Source organism: Palaemon carinicauda, chromosome 43 (assembly GCF_036898095.1).
Source record: "Palaemon carinicauda isolate YSFRI2023 chromosome 43, ASM3689809v2, whole genome shotgun sequence".
Taxonomy (NCBI): Eukaryota; Metazoa; Arthropoda; class Malacostraca; order Decapoda; family Palaemonidae; genus Palaemon; species Palaemon carinicauda.
In genome coordinates, this window is record NC_090767.1 from 46,768,489 (window position 1) to 46,784,741 (window position 16,253).

Sequence of the window (16,253 nt, forward strand, 5' to 3'; positions counted from 1 at the left end):
ACGGTTACATTTGTCGTCTCCTTTTTATCCAAAACTGATTTTAAGGTATTAGAAGACTTATAGAATTTCCCTTTGATATACACGCCGTGCTTGGCAGGGGCTAAGATAATGTTTTGATTTCCCATAGATGGGTATCCTATAATTACAGCTGGATACATATCAATGTTTTGTACAACAACAAATGTATCGGCAAACGTGCGTTTACCGACTTTGAATTGAACATGAGTTATGCCTATGACATTTAATTCATTATTTCCTATACCCGAGAGTCTAACTCCGGATTTTTCAATCGGAAAGTTCGAAAACAAAAAATGATGTGTCCTCAAATCCATGATATTACGTGGACTACCAGAGTCAAAAAATAACGTAAAGGATTTGTGTTCTAAATTTACAGCATATAAGGTTGGTCGTAACTCATTTTGGCTTATTATTGTATGAATTCGTTGCAAATCTACGGGAGCATGCACTGTTTTACTTAATTCGGCCGTGTGTTTCATAGCAAAATCTATTGCCTCACAATTATCTGATAAAACATTAAATTGATTATTCAATACTATTGATGTTGACATGAATGACCTTGACCCAACATCACTCTCTTCCCCACTGAAGTTAACTATGTGGTATTTGCTTTGCTCTGCACATTCTGAAAATTAGTCTGACCTTGCGAGGTCTGGTTTGACGACCCAGGCTCAGCGATATTCGAAGAAGTGTTTGTTTGTTTCGGACTCTGAACTGCATTGACATTTGGTTGTTTCCTCTTATTGTTAAAATGAGGATTTTTCTTTTTATTTCCATATGGAACTGACTGTGGAATTGACTGTGTATTTCTGGGATTCTGTTGTGTCTTACGCGAGTAACATTGATTGTACGAATGAGTCGAACTATTATGTATCGAACAGAATTTCGTTCTGCAGTCCGCGCTTAACTGACCTTGACGTTTGCAATTATAACACGTCATTCCCGCTACTTGACTATTATTAACTACGTTCACTGTTTGTGGCTTTGTTTCATTCTTTACAAAAACTTGAGTTAACACGGGATCGAGATCTGGACACTTAGTCATGTGTTTTTTATCTGTTTATATACATCCAATTCCGTACTTGCAGGCGTTAACCTTTTATCAAAACACCGCATTAAAGCTTCAGGCAACATAAGTGTCATGCAAGTTAAATACATTAATCGTAAAAAATCTTTCACGGAGATGTTATCTCTAGTAATCCAAGTGGAATTACCTAAAATATCCTGATATTCATTAAGCCTATCAGCTATGAGAGCTGCTCTCTCAATAACATTAAGCCGATTCATAGTGGCTTGATTAAGTGTATTTCTTAACGTTAATACTACATCCAAGGCTTCTTCACCCCCATAGACCGCGCGTAACCTAACTTTGAAATCATCCCAGGTAACTGCTTCTTGAAATGAAACACCTCTTAAATACGCACTCGCATCCCCCTTAGAAAAATCTATAAAACTTTTAGCTTCTAGTAATTGTACAAAAGGGTCTATGATTTGTTTGGCATTTAAATGGGCATCGACGGATGAAATCCATGACTCCACATTTTGAGGCAAGAACCCATTAACCCGACCCTGAAAAGGAAGGATTGCAGACCTGGCATTTACAAGCGTCACAATCGGGAGAGAATTAATCTGTCCTACGCCACTAGGTCCAGGGGTGGGGCTCACAGGGGGCGTCATGACTGCTGTATTTCTTTTCCTATCTCTTCGACCCCTTGCAATTCTATCAAAACATCTATATGAATACAGACGTCCACTGCGTAAACGCATAAGTACCCACTGACAAAGATTATAATAAAATTCCCCAAAACAATGCTACTAATCCCAAGACATTTCCCGAGAATTTCTGAAAGAAAACGGAACACAAAGATATTTCCCGTAAATTTCTGAAAGAAAAAGGAATTAGCACAAAGAGAGAAAAAATTCTAGATGAGAATTCGGAGTTGAACACAGTTTCCTTTAATGAAAGGAAAATAAAAGATTAGCAAACCACTCACCCCAGTAATAATCGACTAACGACTCGTGATAACTACACTTCAATGCCCAAACTGAAATGAATTTGAAAACTGTACTTAGCTTATATATGGTTTTGTGTGATGTCGTCACATCCTCTCTCTCTCTTGATGTTTGTTAGCGATGTTTCGTCCGAGTTTCCGTTGAATGTAGTGCTTCCTGGATATGTTTTGTAAGCGTTGAACGTCAGTCCTTGGGTTTCCTAGGATGTTGATTGAAGATCCAGTTCATCAGTTTGTATGTATAACATTCATCAAATGTTGTAGACTTCGATGGACTATGTTACTTAGTCGAAATTGTAGATTCATTAACGTTGATTTCTTGAAGATCTTTCTCTGGTTTTTACAGCTTTATTTTTGATTTCTTGAAGATCTTCCTCTAATTCTTAGAGTATTATTATTGATTTCTTGAAGATCTTCCTCTGATTCTTAGAGTTTAAGCGCTGCCACCATTTATTAGTGTTTTACCGCTGCCACCATTTATTAGTGTGCTACTGTTATTAACACACATTGAGTATGTGTTGTTTGAGATGTTGAGTCTTGGAATAAAGTTCATCATGGTAACTTTAAAAATGGTTTATTCTCTAAAAACAACAGTGTTAAACATCTCCATCACAGGAGTGTAGCTGGTTTGGTTGGATGACCAATTCAGGTGAAGTATAGATATGAACTGCCTAAATTATCGATATCACAGATATCGTATGTTTAGTTGTCTCAGCATTTGAACACAATATGTAAACTTTACATTCGTCTCTCGGAAGACACCTGCATCCGGTGACGACACAATCTTTCACACGGTATGCATTTGTGTTGATGTTTCAGAAAAATGTTACATTGCCGAGGGATGCAAAATACATACTGTTTATGATTTCATCTGACTACAGCAAATCTCATGCTAGCATCTTCATCCACAATGACATATTACGTCATGTGTTTTAAACATGTAATAATTAACTATTTCATTTGTTACATATATATATATATATATATATATATATATATATATATATATATATATATATATATATATATATATATATATATATATATATATTTATAACTATATATAAATGTATATATATACATATATATGTATGCATATATATTTATTTATATAATATATATATATATATATATATATATATATATATATATATATATATATATATATATATATATATATATATATATATATATATATATATAGATAGATAGATAGATAGATAGATAGATAGATAGATATATAGAGAGAGAGAGAGAGAGAGAGAGAGAGAGAGAGAGAGAGAGAGAGAGAGAGAGAGAGAGAGAGAGAGAGGGGGGGTAGTGCTGAATGAATGCAAACTGAGATATGAAGTGAATTTCACGGAATAAATGACGAAGGGTAAGTGGGTGGTAAGAGTGATAAATACCTCAACAAAGCTCCTTCAATGATGAATTAGTAAAAATTGACTGGATGGTCTTGGTGATGTCCTAATTTTTTTTTTACATATAAGTTTTTGTAAAATATTATGGAATTGTGTGATAAACTATCTCAAAGTGCCGTACTAAATAATTGTTTGATTAGAAAGATATTCGGAAAAAGGTTATAAAAAAAACTCCCTGCAATGCATAATGGCTAACAAATTAGCACACTATAATCAAAACTAATTAATAAACTGATACTATTATTAACAATCGCTCCACACAATACTTAGGGATAAACAGATCACGACATTTCCATCATTGAAGGTAAATATGACAGTGAATTTATAAAACCCGGCTTAAAATAAAGACTACTTTCTGTTGTCAGAGCAAAAAAGCTTTCGCTCAATATATTTGATATTGTATCAACGTCCACACTCTCTCTCTCTCTCTCTCTCTCTCTCTCTCTCTCTCTCTCTCTCTCTCTCTCTCTCTCTCTCTCTCTCTCTCTCTCAGAAGGATTTGACCAAATAAATAAAACACCTACAAAAAAACAAATCGATCCTTGACCAAGATTTCCCCTATGAAATCTTCTATGAAACTATTCAATATATTTAGATAAAATGACAAATGTTCCCACCTAAAATACTTTTATTTTTTTTTCCATAACTTTCTTCTTTTCTTCAGAAACCTTCCTCGACCCTATGACCATTTCCCACTTTAAAGAACTATTCAGAACTTTCACCACTATTTCCAGGCTCTGCTTTATTGGGGTTCCAATATGTGGCAGCTATTGCAAGAGTTTCTTCATAGTATTTTTTAATCTTGGTTCACTTCGAATATTAACGGAATTCGTCTGTTAACGGAGAGATGGTCAGAATTCTTCTCAATTTAAATTCAACTTTGTTATACTCCAGATATATTCCATTTTTAAGGGGAAACAAATGACGCAGAAAAAATCTTTCCTTATTCGTTTACAGTAAAAAAAAAAAAAAAATAATAACAATATTTTAAAAGTCCAAGTCTGAGAAAATATGGGAAAGAAGTGAGAATTCACTATTTCGATTTTACTTATTCCAGACTATATTAGAGTCTGTGACTATGAGTAGAAGAATCCTCCTACTAGTTGTTAGATTACACTATGAAGTGCCAAGCATTTCGTGAATCATAAAAATATCCAATATAGCATTCAAGTGATATATAGAATTTTGCATGTATCACTGACAGTAACATAGATATATCTTTAACACTATGGTTTCTGTTATGCACTTAGCAGTTTGCTTTTTCTCATGTCCTCCCCAATTCAAAAATACTATAATCATAACTATTTTCATTTCTACAGGAACTGAAGAGGATGATGGATGATAGTGCACATTGTGTCGTCAAGAGCTTGACCATGGAGAGCTGATGTACTCCTTCCAGAAAAGGAGCTAAAACCATCAATCTATATAGACAACAGTTATAAGATGACATCAGTATAAAGCTAGGCAAAACAGTGCAAGAAAATAGTCATCACATATACTTTCATCCGACAACTATAGCAAAGGCAAAGAAAAACACCTCTGATGCAAGCATCACTGTTGGTTGTAAACGCATGTCATCAGAACAACCTTTTGGGCTTTCAAACGAGCTTTTTTTTTTTTTTTTTTTGTGGAACTCCCATTTCTTACTATGTAAAGAAAAGAGGGACTAAAGTTCAATCAGTTGTGCCCCAGGGTACACAACAAACTCTTTTAGATGAATGTAATCTTAGACACGATGATTGGGCTTGACTAATGAATGTATATAACCTACCCGGTGCCTAAGTCATTTACCATCATCAATGTAGTGTAGCATTTCGTCTGGGGAAGGCTGTTCCTCAGAGGTATGCTACTCCACCAGATACTACAAAGAAAAAGAAAAAAGTAGTACGTCTTTCAAAATCTAAGCGCAGTGGTCATCCATCACTAGTAGAGCTAACAAAAGCATTCCTAAAAGTCACCCAGTATCTCGAGGCGAATGAAGAACAGACCAGAGTTGATGACTTAATTGTCACAATGTCTGAATCCCTTGAGGGAACTAGAGCTACTCTATGCAGTCACAAACACATGAAAAGAAATTTAAAAAACATTTTGGAGACAATATTATAATAGCAACTGTTAACAGGAAGGAAAACATAGCAACAATAAGACGCAACGCTGAAAATATGTTATTGGAGCTTCACACTAGTACATCAGGTAATAAGAAGCAGAAAATTTTTGAAGCAGCTCCAAGATTTATAAGGGAGGAAATAAAAGATATGGATATATCTTTTGCATCGTATCCAGCTGACAATAAAGTACAGAGTTTGGAGAAGGCGTTGTAGTGCCTACATAAATGTTGGAAGCTACTACTAGAATGCATTGTCAACAACAAAGATCCAGTAAAAATTTCATCAATTGTGCAGGCTATCATACGAAAGACTGAACCCCACAGTGCCCTGTCTCCTTTACAGTTGACGCTGGGTATTTAGCTTCATAACCACTTTGCCAAACGTTTCTTACTTTATTCCTTGCATAATCATGAATTTTATGTTTCATACAGTGATGCAAGTTGTTTTGAAATGAGTACTGCAGTGAATCATGGCACAGATATTCCATCTCAAAAAATGAATTTGTTCAGTATGAAGCAGATAATGTTGACCACAATGTCAGAACACTTGATGGTCATAAGAAATTCCAAGGAATGGGAATAATTACTATGGTTACACCAGGAAGCAAGTCACACCAGTCATGCCCTAGAGTCAATGTAACTTTTTAGATATTTCACACACAGGTTTCATAAAGATACAATACTGCCAAGAAGAAAAAAAGGCTCTAACACAGTAGAAGTATGATTATATCCCATGAGTGGCTGCAAGTAATGCCTCATCCAATTCTGGTAACCATCACTACCATTAAGTTCATATTAACCTTTATGGGTAGGCACTATGCAATTCTTTCATGATGGAGTATAACCTGGAAATTCCTCCAAAGTAGTCTTGCATTTTAATTTATATGAGTTCTAGTGACACAACATGCATATCCACTACACTATGCTATATTACTGAACTTGCTAAGTTTCATGATGTTACACCAGTCATTACATTTGACCAGCCTTTATACTTCAAAGAACTCAGTACAATTTATGCACATAATAGAATGTAGGTCTTCGACACCATTATGAGTCTCTTAAGGAGCATTGGCCATCTCATGTCTATTGCAGTCTTTAGTGAGATACAACAGCTGATATATGCTCCTCAAGCTGTTGTCTATATGCTAGGTGGGTAAGCTATTTCCAGAGCAATGTGTGAGCATCGGTTATTGTATGCTGCAGCCTCCTGCCTTCTCTTTGTCAAGTCTTTAGATGTTTCCAAACCTTCAACAAGTAAACCTATTGATAATGATCCATAATTACGCCAAGATATTGCTGAAGCTAAAGAGATATAAGTTCCCCAAATGAAAAAAAAGAAAAGATTGATCGGTCACAGTTTCAGATTTAAGCTCCTCTTAGATGATTTTCTGCATTCATCAGCTTTTGTGTGAGAATTCAGCATTCTTTACTGACCGTACTGCTAAACTGTGGCTTCAGTATATAAGCATAATACAGATCCTGATAAAATTATTCAAAGATGAACGCCCAGGTCACTGTGAGGATTTACCTGAAGGAAATGGTCAACTTGGAGAAAAGTCATTCAGATCTGTGTGAAAAGTTCACTACAGGAATCTATGTTTCTCTAAGGAGTGATATAACATGAGCATAATTATCCACAGATTTGATGATTGAACAGGTTTTGATGCGTAGCATGAAAACCAGAGTTGGTCTAACAAGAAGATCAGGTATGAAAGATTAACAGAGACTGACTCTCTTATATCCTTGCCTGTATGTTCTGAGGTTGATAGGACAATGCAAGAACTTATAGGCATCGGATATGATGGTGGCTAGAAAAGTAAAGAAATTAGTAAATCTCGCCAGGCTTTTGACATAAAAGACATCAGTTTAATACTACTCTCTTTGTCTGATAAGAGTCCCTTTGATGATGAGACCAGTGGTTCACAATTGCTGGAATATCATAAGAGGAGTCCATGCTAGTAGTTCAGTAGATTTGGATAATGCAGAGACTATAGCAGAGAGCATATTGAATAATAGGACTTCTAAACTGGCTACTAAGTTCATTTTTAAGCGCACCAACCAATCAACAACATGGCAACAAAATTGGCAACTAAGACTGATAGTAAGCATATACAAGTAAATTCACAGCTTCTCTTTCAGTAGTTGGTGATTCCAGCCAAGGCCTGTCCAGAAAATTACGAATATAATTCGTAACTTTCCATATTTGTTTGTATTAACCTTGTATTTTGACTCAAAGGGAGTAAGTGGTTGTTTAATAGCTTTAAGTTGGTATTGAATTAGCTTGTTTTTCATTTTTAACCCACTTCCATTGGTTCCCTTATTACCTTGTTATAACTATACAAGCTGATATGGTTATGTACAGTCAGAATTAAAAGAACGCCGACACTCAGGGGAAATCTTTCGTCAGATGTCTCTAGTGTTCCCATGACAAAACAGACTACGAGTTGCTCCTCTTAATACTGCTACGAAATGGGAGGAGCCTTCTCCAACCATGGTGAATCAAAGACAGTAAAGGGTTGTCTTTGTTAGCGCAAGCATTGAAATGTTACAAATCGAGTTGCCATATTTCATTCTCAGTTATCATTTGACGTCTCAAATATCCACTACAAATACTGAATACACAAACACACACACACCCACACACACACACACACACATATATATATATATATATATATATATATATATATATATATATATATATATATATATATATATATATATATGTGTGTGTGTGTGTGTGTGTGATATATATATATATATATATATATATATATATATATATATATATATATATATATATATATATATATATACATATATATATATATATATATATATATATATATATATATATATATATATATATATATATATATATATATATATATGAACCCACAAAATCATGTAGAAAATATTGGAGTGTCGTAGCTAAACAATTCCTTCCGTTAAAAGCTATATTTGATTATTTTAACATTAGTCTTGTTCAAGTTACCGATGAACAAAAAAAAAAAATAATTTCAATTATGTTTCAATGTTGAAAAATATTAATAAAAAACACCATACATGAGTTATACCCACATAAAAGACGTTCAGAGAGAGAGAGAGAGAGAGAGAGAGAGAGAGAGAGAGAGAGAGAGAGAGAGAGAGAGAGAGAGAGATATCAAATGGTTTGAGCTTCCTCTAGTTAATGAAGTAATGTTACAGCACATAAACTCCTTTTTAGACATTTATGCATATCAAAATATTGTTTGTCATTATTGTGCAATGTTTCCAATAGAAATGATTGTATTATGCTCCCAAAAGCTTATCGTTATTTTTCAGATGATAGATTGACTGTTAAAAACTACTTACAGTTTATAGATATTCATTGAATGTAACATTTCGTAATATGTGAGGATACTTTATTGTAAAATATTTCCCAAATTATTCAGATTCAGGGGTATGCGCCGTTTCAGTCTTTAGACTCTAAGCCACTTTCCCTTTATTCATCATTTATTTTACATTCCCATTGTTGAGCTTTGTCATCTCACCCTCTGCTATCTTAGCCTTGAAGGATTAGCATTGCCATTTGAACTAAAATCTTAAACATATATAGTAAAATCTTTACTACATTGCTAATTCAATCTTTGTCGTAAGTGCTTTATTCACTTGATAATTATCGAAACTAAATGGAAAAATTGGAGATAGTTATTACAGGATATAAATAACGGGATTATTTTGTTAGAATCAAATGCTTATCCAAATAATGGGTGATTTTGGGGGAAAATAACTATAATTGCTTTTGGGCGTTTGGAGGATTTGCTTCCTTAAGGATCCGTATACCAACATTTGTCCGGCTACATATAGTTTGATCATTATATTTAATACTCCTCTATATACCTTAAATGCTCTGGAGGAAAATTTAACCAGTTGCTTTAATATCGACTAAGATATTTTCGTTAACTGGAATAATGATAGAGGAATGGGATATATATTGTACAAAAAATCTGAGGGGCACCACTTATTCATGGAAGCATGCTTCACAATGCAATTTTTTTTTTTACTTCGATTGAGATTGTAAAAACTAAGATAGAGGAAAATGAAATACAGATCTCCAAATGCCTTATTCCGGAATCCAGCTAATGAATATCTTGTCTTGGTGTCACACAAATATCAAATAGTTCCAAGTTGGAATGGTCAAGTGAAGGTGTTTTTGCTGCCGCTTAGGAGAGATTTATTTTATGGAGGCACAGAGAGAAGCTAAGAACCAAAGTTGACGCCCTAAGACTAGCACCGAGGCAGAAGGGCATTCATTTTAAAGATATTTAATAAATGAATGAATAAATAATGATAGAAAGAAACACACATATTGAATAATGAATCAGGGGATAGAAGAAGCCCAGGAAATAAAATCTAAAGAATGAGAGAAAATACTTAGGAATCCATGAGTATCACTCCTCAGCTGTATAAGTTAGTGATTAAAAGGACAATCAAACTTTTATTTCCGAGATATTTTAATATTGGGTTTTTCCTTTCCCCTACTTACGGCACCAGCTTTTGCTCGAACAACCCGAACTAGTAATGCATTTTTCGCTTGTCAAGCGCCCATCTACCTTGCGTAATTTACCCGGTCAAGAGACCTATATCTAGCACTCCATAGCTAGGCTAATTCGGGCACTTGATCACTGTAAATAAGGGCTTTATCATACAAAGCTAAGCGTATTTGAATCAAGATTATAAGATCTTTGTGCATGAAATTGATAAGAAGTTGGTTTGATCTCAAAGCTGTTAAATTTCTCAAGATAAAGCTACTAGCAAATATATAATCATTGATAATTTACAATCAGGGTATTAGAATGGGGCTTCATTTCGTGCTTATGCCATCTATTCGTGTATATTTTCAGGAAAAATTATAGAATTCATTTTGGGAAAATAGGTATATCATAGTTTCATGACAAAATTTCTGAAAATTATGTCGTTCTGAGACTATGATTTGTCAATAAAACAAATTTTTTAAACCCTTTGCCAGAATGTGATAGCGTCCTCATCTACCTCAATATAAGTTATTTTCGCTACGAAATAATAAATTCTGGTTGTATTCAAGGTGCTTTGCAGTCACCAATATCTATTATATCCATCATCGATTAGGCTATCTATTATGCAAAGTTAATACTTAAATTTCGTTACTTATCGACCTTCTATCAACAGCAGCTATTTTATTCTACTGCTGCAATCTTTTACAAATCATCTAATAATTAATTAGGTTAGCCAAATTTACTAGAACATTGATGGGTATCATATAAATGTCAGGCAATGATACAATATCTTACAGGCTGTATCATGAGTCTACAAGCATCCTGTTTCCACAACCCCTAAAACAGAAATGACTTTCTTATTTCGGAATGGGTGGGGCAGGGGGGTTGAAGGAGGGAAACCCCCCCCCCCCTTCCCTGGAAAGTGTCTACTTGGTCCCTCTTATGAAAAAAGTAGCAATTGAAAAATAATAGTATATATAAATATATAAATAAATATATATATATATATATATATATATATATATATATATATATATATATATATATATATGTGTGTGTGTGTGTGTGTGTGTGTATGTGTGTGTGTTTTGTATTTGTCCTGAAAAGTTGACACGTCAAATGATTATACAGAATTGAAATATGGCAACTCGATTTGTAACATTTGTATACTTTTGCTAACGAAGACGGCCCTTTACTGTCTGATTCGCTAAGGTTTGAGAAGGCTCCGCCCATTTCGTAGTTGTAAGAAGAGCAACTCCTTGTCCGTTTTGTCATGGGAATACTAGAGACATCTGACGAAAGTGTTTCTCGAGAAAGAGATATTTCGAAAGAAATCCGAAACCTGTTAACGTTGTAACAGCAGCTGAACCGCCAAAGGAAGACGAATCTAGATGACTTAGATTTCGTAAGTACATAACTGACGGATCTATTTTCACGGATACGACTAAACGGATTGGGACAAGCGTTAAAGTATTGAGAGATATTGGGGCCGCTCAGTCATTAATTTTACGAGGGTCTGTCCCGGATGGATATGTATATAAGAATGATGAGTATGTTGTATTGGGTGGTTTCCCGAACACAGTGGATTCATACCCATAAGAAATTTTTTTTCTTGATACTAATTATTTTTCAGGTGAGGTAAAGTTGGCTGTTGTTGATAGTTTCCCAATTCCGAAGATAGATGTAATTTTTGCTAACGATTTATCCATTACAGATGAATCTTGTATCTTTCCAATTCTGTCTGTGGTCAAAGTAGGGGACGACCACTGTCCTATAAATGATATTTTAAAACCTATCTCTGTGATAAAGAGGTCAAAGGCAAAAGAGGTTGACCTGGCCGAGGTTGAGTTGGATTTGGATGTGATTGATGGACATAAGACTGACTTTGTGACAAATGGTGTACTTAATTTTCGAGACGTGGTGTGGGATTCCAAGGCTTTTAGAAAAGCCCAGACTGTTGAATTTAATGAAGCAATTAGTAGTGATATTAGTGATTTATCTAAGCCAGTATTCTGTAAAGAGAAAGGGTTGCTTTACAGGGTTAGTAGGTCAGCTGTTGCACCTGCTGACCAGGTAGAAGTTTCTCGTCAGTTGGTAGTTCCTGATGAGTATAGGAACAAAATTTTGTTTTTGGCTCATGAAAATAATCTTGCTGGGCATTTTGGTGTCAGAAAAATTTTTCAGAAGGTCGCACAACATTTTTATTGGCCCCGAATGCGCCGAGATATAAAGCACTATGTACTTTCTTGCAAAGTGTGTCAGTTGGTGGGGAAGCCCAACCAAAAGATGCGTAAAGCCCCACTCATTCCCATACCTTCAGTTGGGGAGCCTTTTGGAGAGGTGGTGATCGATGTTGTTGGTCCTCTCCCGCGGACAAGCGGTGATAATGAATATTTATTAACAATTGTGGATCGGATGTCTCGCTTCCCGGAGGCTATTCCCATGAGGAGTATTCGGAGTGAAAAGATCGTCGATAATTTAATTGGCTTCTTTACTAAGTTTGGTATACCTCGCACTTTGCAATCTGATTGTGCTACTGATTTCACAAGCAAGTATTTTAAGAATAAAATGTCTGAATTAGGGGTAAAACACATTACCTCTTCCCCATATCACCCTGAGAGTCAGGGCCAGGTGGAACGGTTCCACCAGACCCTAAAGTCTATTTTGAGGAAGTTTTGCATGGAGTCAGGAAGAGAGTGGGATAAGGAGGTCCCGTATGCCTTATTTGCCATTCGTTCCGTTCCTAATGAGGATTTGGGATACTCCCCTTTCGAGCTTATTTTTGGGCATTGTGTGCATGGGCCCTTGGAAGTTGTACGTGAACATTTGGAGGGGGACACTCGCGAGATCAACATTCTTGATTATTTGTCAGGACTTCAAGAGAAATTAAGAAAGGCTTGGGAGTTTGCTAAAGAGAATTTAGCTGAAAGCCAGGAGGTGATGAAAAACAAATACGATGTTGGGACTCAAAAAAGGGTGTTTAAACCTGGTGATAGTGTTTTTGTTTTATTGCCCTTCCCAGGAAATCCTCTGAGGGCACAGTTTTCAGGGCCCTGGAAGGTTCTAAAGAAATATAATGATGTGAATTATTTGATAGAGACCCCAGGTAAAAGGAGAAAAACTCGAGTATGTCATATTAATATGCTTAAACCTTATGTAAGTAGAGATGTAGAATTAGTTGGAAATGTAGACGTGGATCCCGTCACCTTAGTCAATGTAGAAGTAGACACAGAAGTAGATACAGTAGAATCAGTAGTTAATAATAAATTATCTGTTACACCTGATGCATTGAACAGCAATTCTGAAATATTGAATAATTTACAAATTAAATTTCAGCATTTGGATCATGACAGGTCTGTATCATTAATTAGCCTGATTAATAAATACAGAGATATTTTCAAGACACTCCAGGTAGGACAACGGTTCTAGAACATGATGTGGATGTGGGGGATTCTAAACCTATTAAACAATGCCCCTACTGACTTAACCCAGTAAAGAGAGACATTGTGAGAGAGGAGGTGCAATATATGTTAGATAATGATTTAATTGTACACAGCAGTAGTCCGTGGAGTTCGCCTGTGGTATTAGTTAAAAAAGAAGGCGGACAACACCATCTATGCTTCGATTATAGAAAGATAAATGCTGTAACCAGAACAGATTCCTTTCCTCTACCCAGAGTGGAAGACTGTATTGATTGTGTTGGGTCTGCCAAATTTTTGACAAAATTAGATCTTTTAAAAAGCTATTGGCAGGTCGGCCTTTCACCCCGGGCAAGACAGATTTCAGCCTTTTTGACAGGTGACGGCCTTTTCGAATGCAAGGTAATGCCATTCGGAATGAAAAATGCGGCTGCTACCTTCCAAAGGTTGATGAATTACATAACACAGAATTTGGAGGGTTGCGTTGTCTACATAGATGACCTTATCATTTATAGTGATGATTGGAAGACTCATCTTAAAAGATTGAGAGCTTTGTTTCAGGTTTTGCGGAAGGCTGGCCTTGTGGTAAATCTGAAAAAGAGCGATTTCGCTCAGGCAAAGGTAATTTACCTCGGTCATGAGGTGGTCCTGGGTAAAGTCGCCCCTAAGAAGGCCAATGTGGAGGCAGTTGCAGATTTTCCCGTACCTCTTAATAAAAGGGGCGTTAGGCGTTTCCTAGGCATGGTCGGATATTATCGTAAATTTATTTGCAATTTTTCTGACATAGCTAACCCTCTTACAAACCTGTTAAAGAAAGGTGTTAGGTTTAACTGGTCTGCTGATTGTCAGGAGTCTTTCGAAAGACTGAAAGCCACCTTGATTAGTTACCCATTGTTACGCTTCCCAGATTTTAAATTGCCTTTCAGGTTAGGTACCGATGCCAGCGACTTGGGACTCGGTGCTGTTCTACTAAAAGAGGATGACAAGGGAACGCTACACCCTGTTGCTTACTTCTCCAAGAAATTGTCGACAGCAGAAAGAAAATATTCTACAATAGAAAAAGAGGCATTGTGTTTAATAAAGGCATTGACCCATTTTGATGTTTATTTAAGTAATTCTAAGTATCCTATTGTGGTTTATACTGACCACAACCCCTTAGTCTTTATCCAACGTTTCAAAGATAAAAATATGAGAATTCTTAGGTGGAGTTTGACTCTCCAAGAGTATGATCTCGAGATACGGCATATACCAGGCAGGGATAATGTAATTACCGACGTTTTGTCTAGGACCTTTACAATAGAATGAATTGTCTGCAATAAAGATCATTCTTTATTTTTTTTTCTAGGTTTCTACTTTTGTATCTTACTATGTAAAGTAATTTTATTTGAATTTTTGAAAAAAAAAATTTCTTTTAGAAATTTTTCTTTTTCTTTGGTGGGGAGGTGTAATGAAATTAACGTACTTAATTTATTTTTTCTATTTTTGCTGTGCATTTGATTTTGCACTTTATAGTAAATTTTTGCTTGTTTTTGTCCAGTTTTGTCCAGTTTTGTTTATATGTCTTTTGAAGGCTGGACTTGGGATGTTTTCCTCCCCTCAAAGGGTAATTGTAGTTTTAAATTGGTACGTCACCCATGTAAGTGTTTTTATCTTTTCATGTTGATGATCTTTCGGCTGTTCATCGCCTGTTTTGTTTTCGTCCCCGATGGTGATGTGGGGCCCTTTGGAGTGAAAAAACGACAGTTAGCGACTCGGCTCCTTATAGAGAGGTTTTCAGCTCCCATATTTCCTAACGGCTTGTGGCAAGTTTTGTGAAATATTCTGAAGACGTCCTCAATGTTTGTGCAGCTGGTGGCATCTTGGAGGTGTTCTTTGCCATACCCTATGAATTGTATTTGTACTGACGTCTCTTCAGTTCGTGTGATGCCCTCCCTTACATTTCGTACTTTTGGAGGCCAGCTTCATCCATCGTTGCCCGTGCCCTCAGCTTGCTGAACCTCTGGAGTCGTCAAGGGGCCTCCCAGGGGCGGAGAAAGGGTAAGATCCGAGACCCTGTGTGTTATACTGTGACCAATCCAACCCATAGACGACGTATGTTGAGTGTCTCCTACTTGGTGGTATTGCTGACCTTTACAATTGGAGATAAAACTATGTGACGTGTTGCTGAGGGAATGGTATTTGTAGAAGAGTTAATTGATATTAGCTGGATGACGTTTATTTTTCGGTTTTCACAATGTATGTTTATTGCCATTTAACTGTGTTAATCAATTAGGTTTAAGGATATTTTCTTACTTTGTCTCCTTCTATCACAACGACCCGGGCATATGTGGTTTCTATCTCTACCTAGTAACTTTTTCTTTTACTTTAGTGTGCTAGTTAGCTAGGCGAATGTGTCTTTGCAGAATTGTAATAATCAGTTTTTTTTTTCTTCCCTAATGTGGCGAATTATCACCGGTTTATACAAAATAGCCCGATGTACTGGGCAGATCACAAAGTCTGAGGGACAAGCTACTCAAAACCATCAGGTGATTAATTAGAATATGGGCATCTTTAACAAATTTTATTACAAAAATAATCTAATAAGTAGGAAACATGAAAAATTAAACTTTACTTTACATTCGAGAACATGTGACTGAAAAAAAAAACTATGTCCACTTCGGACTCAAGATAACAACAAATTAATTAAGCATTCATAAAGTTACCTCGATAAAACCCTTATCGAGACCCCTAGACGTGCTTTACACAATACCAATGATCCC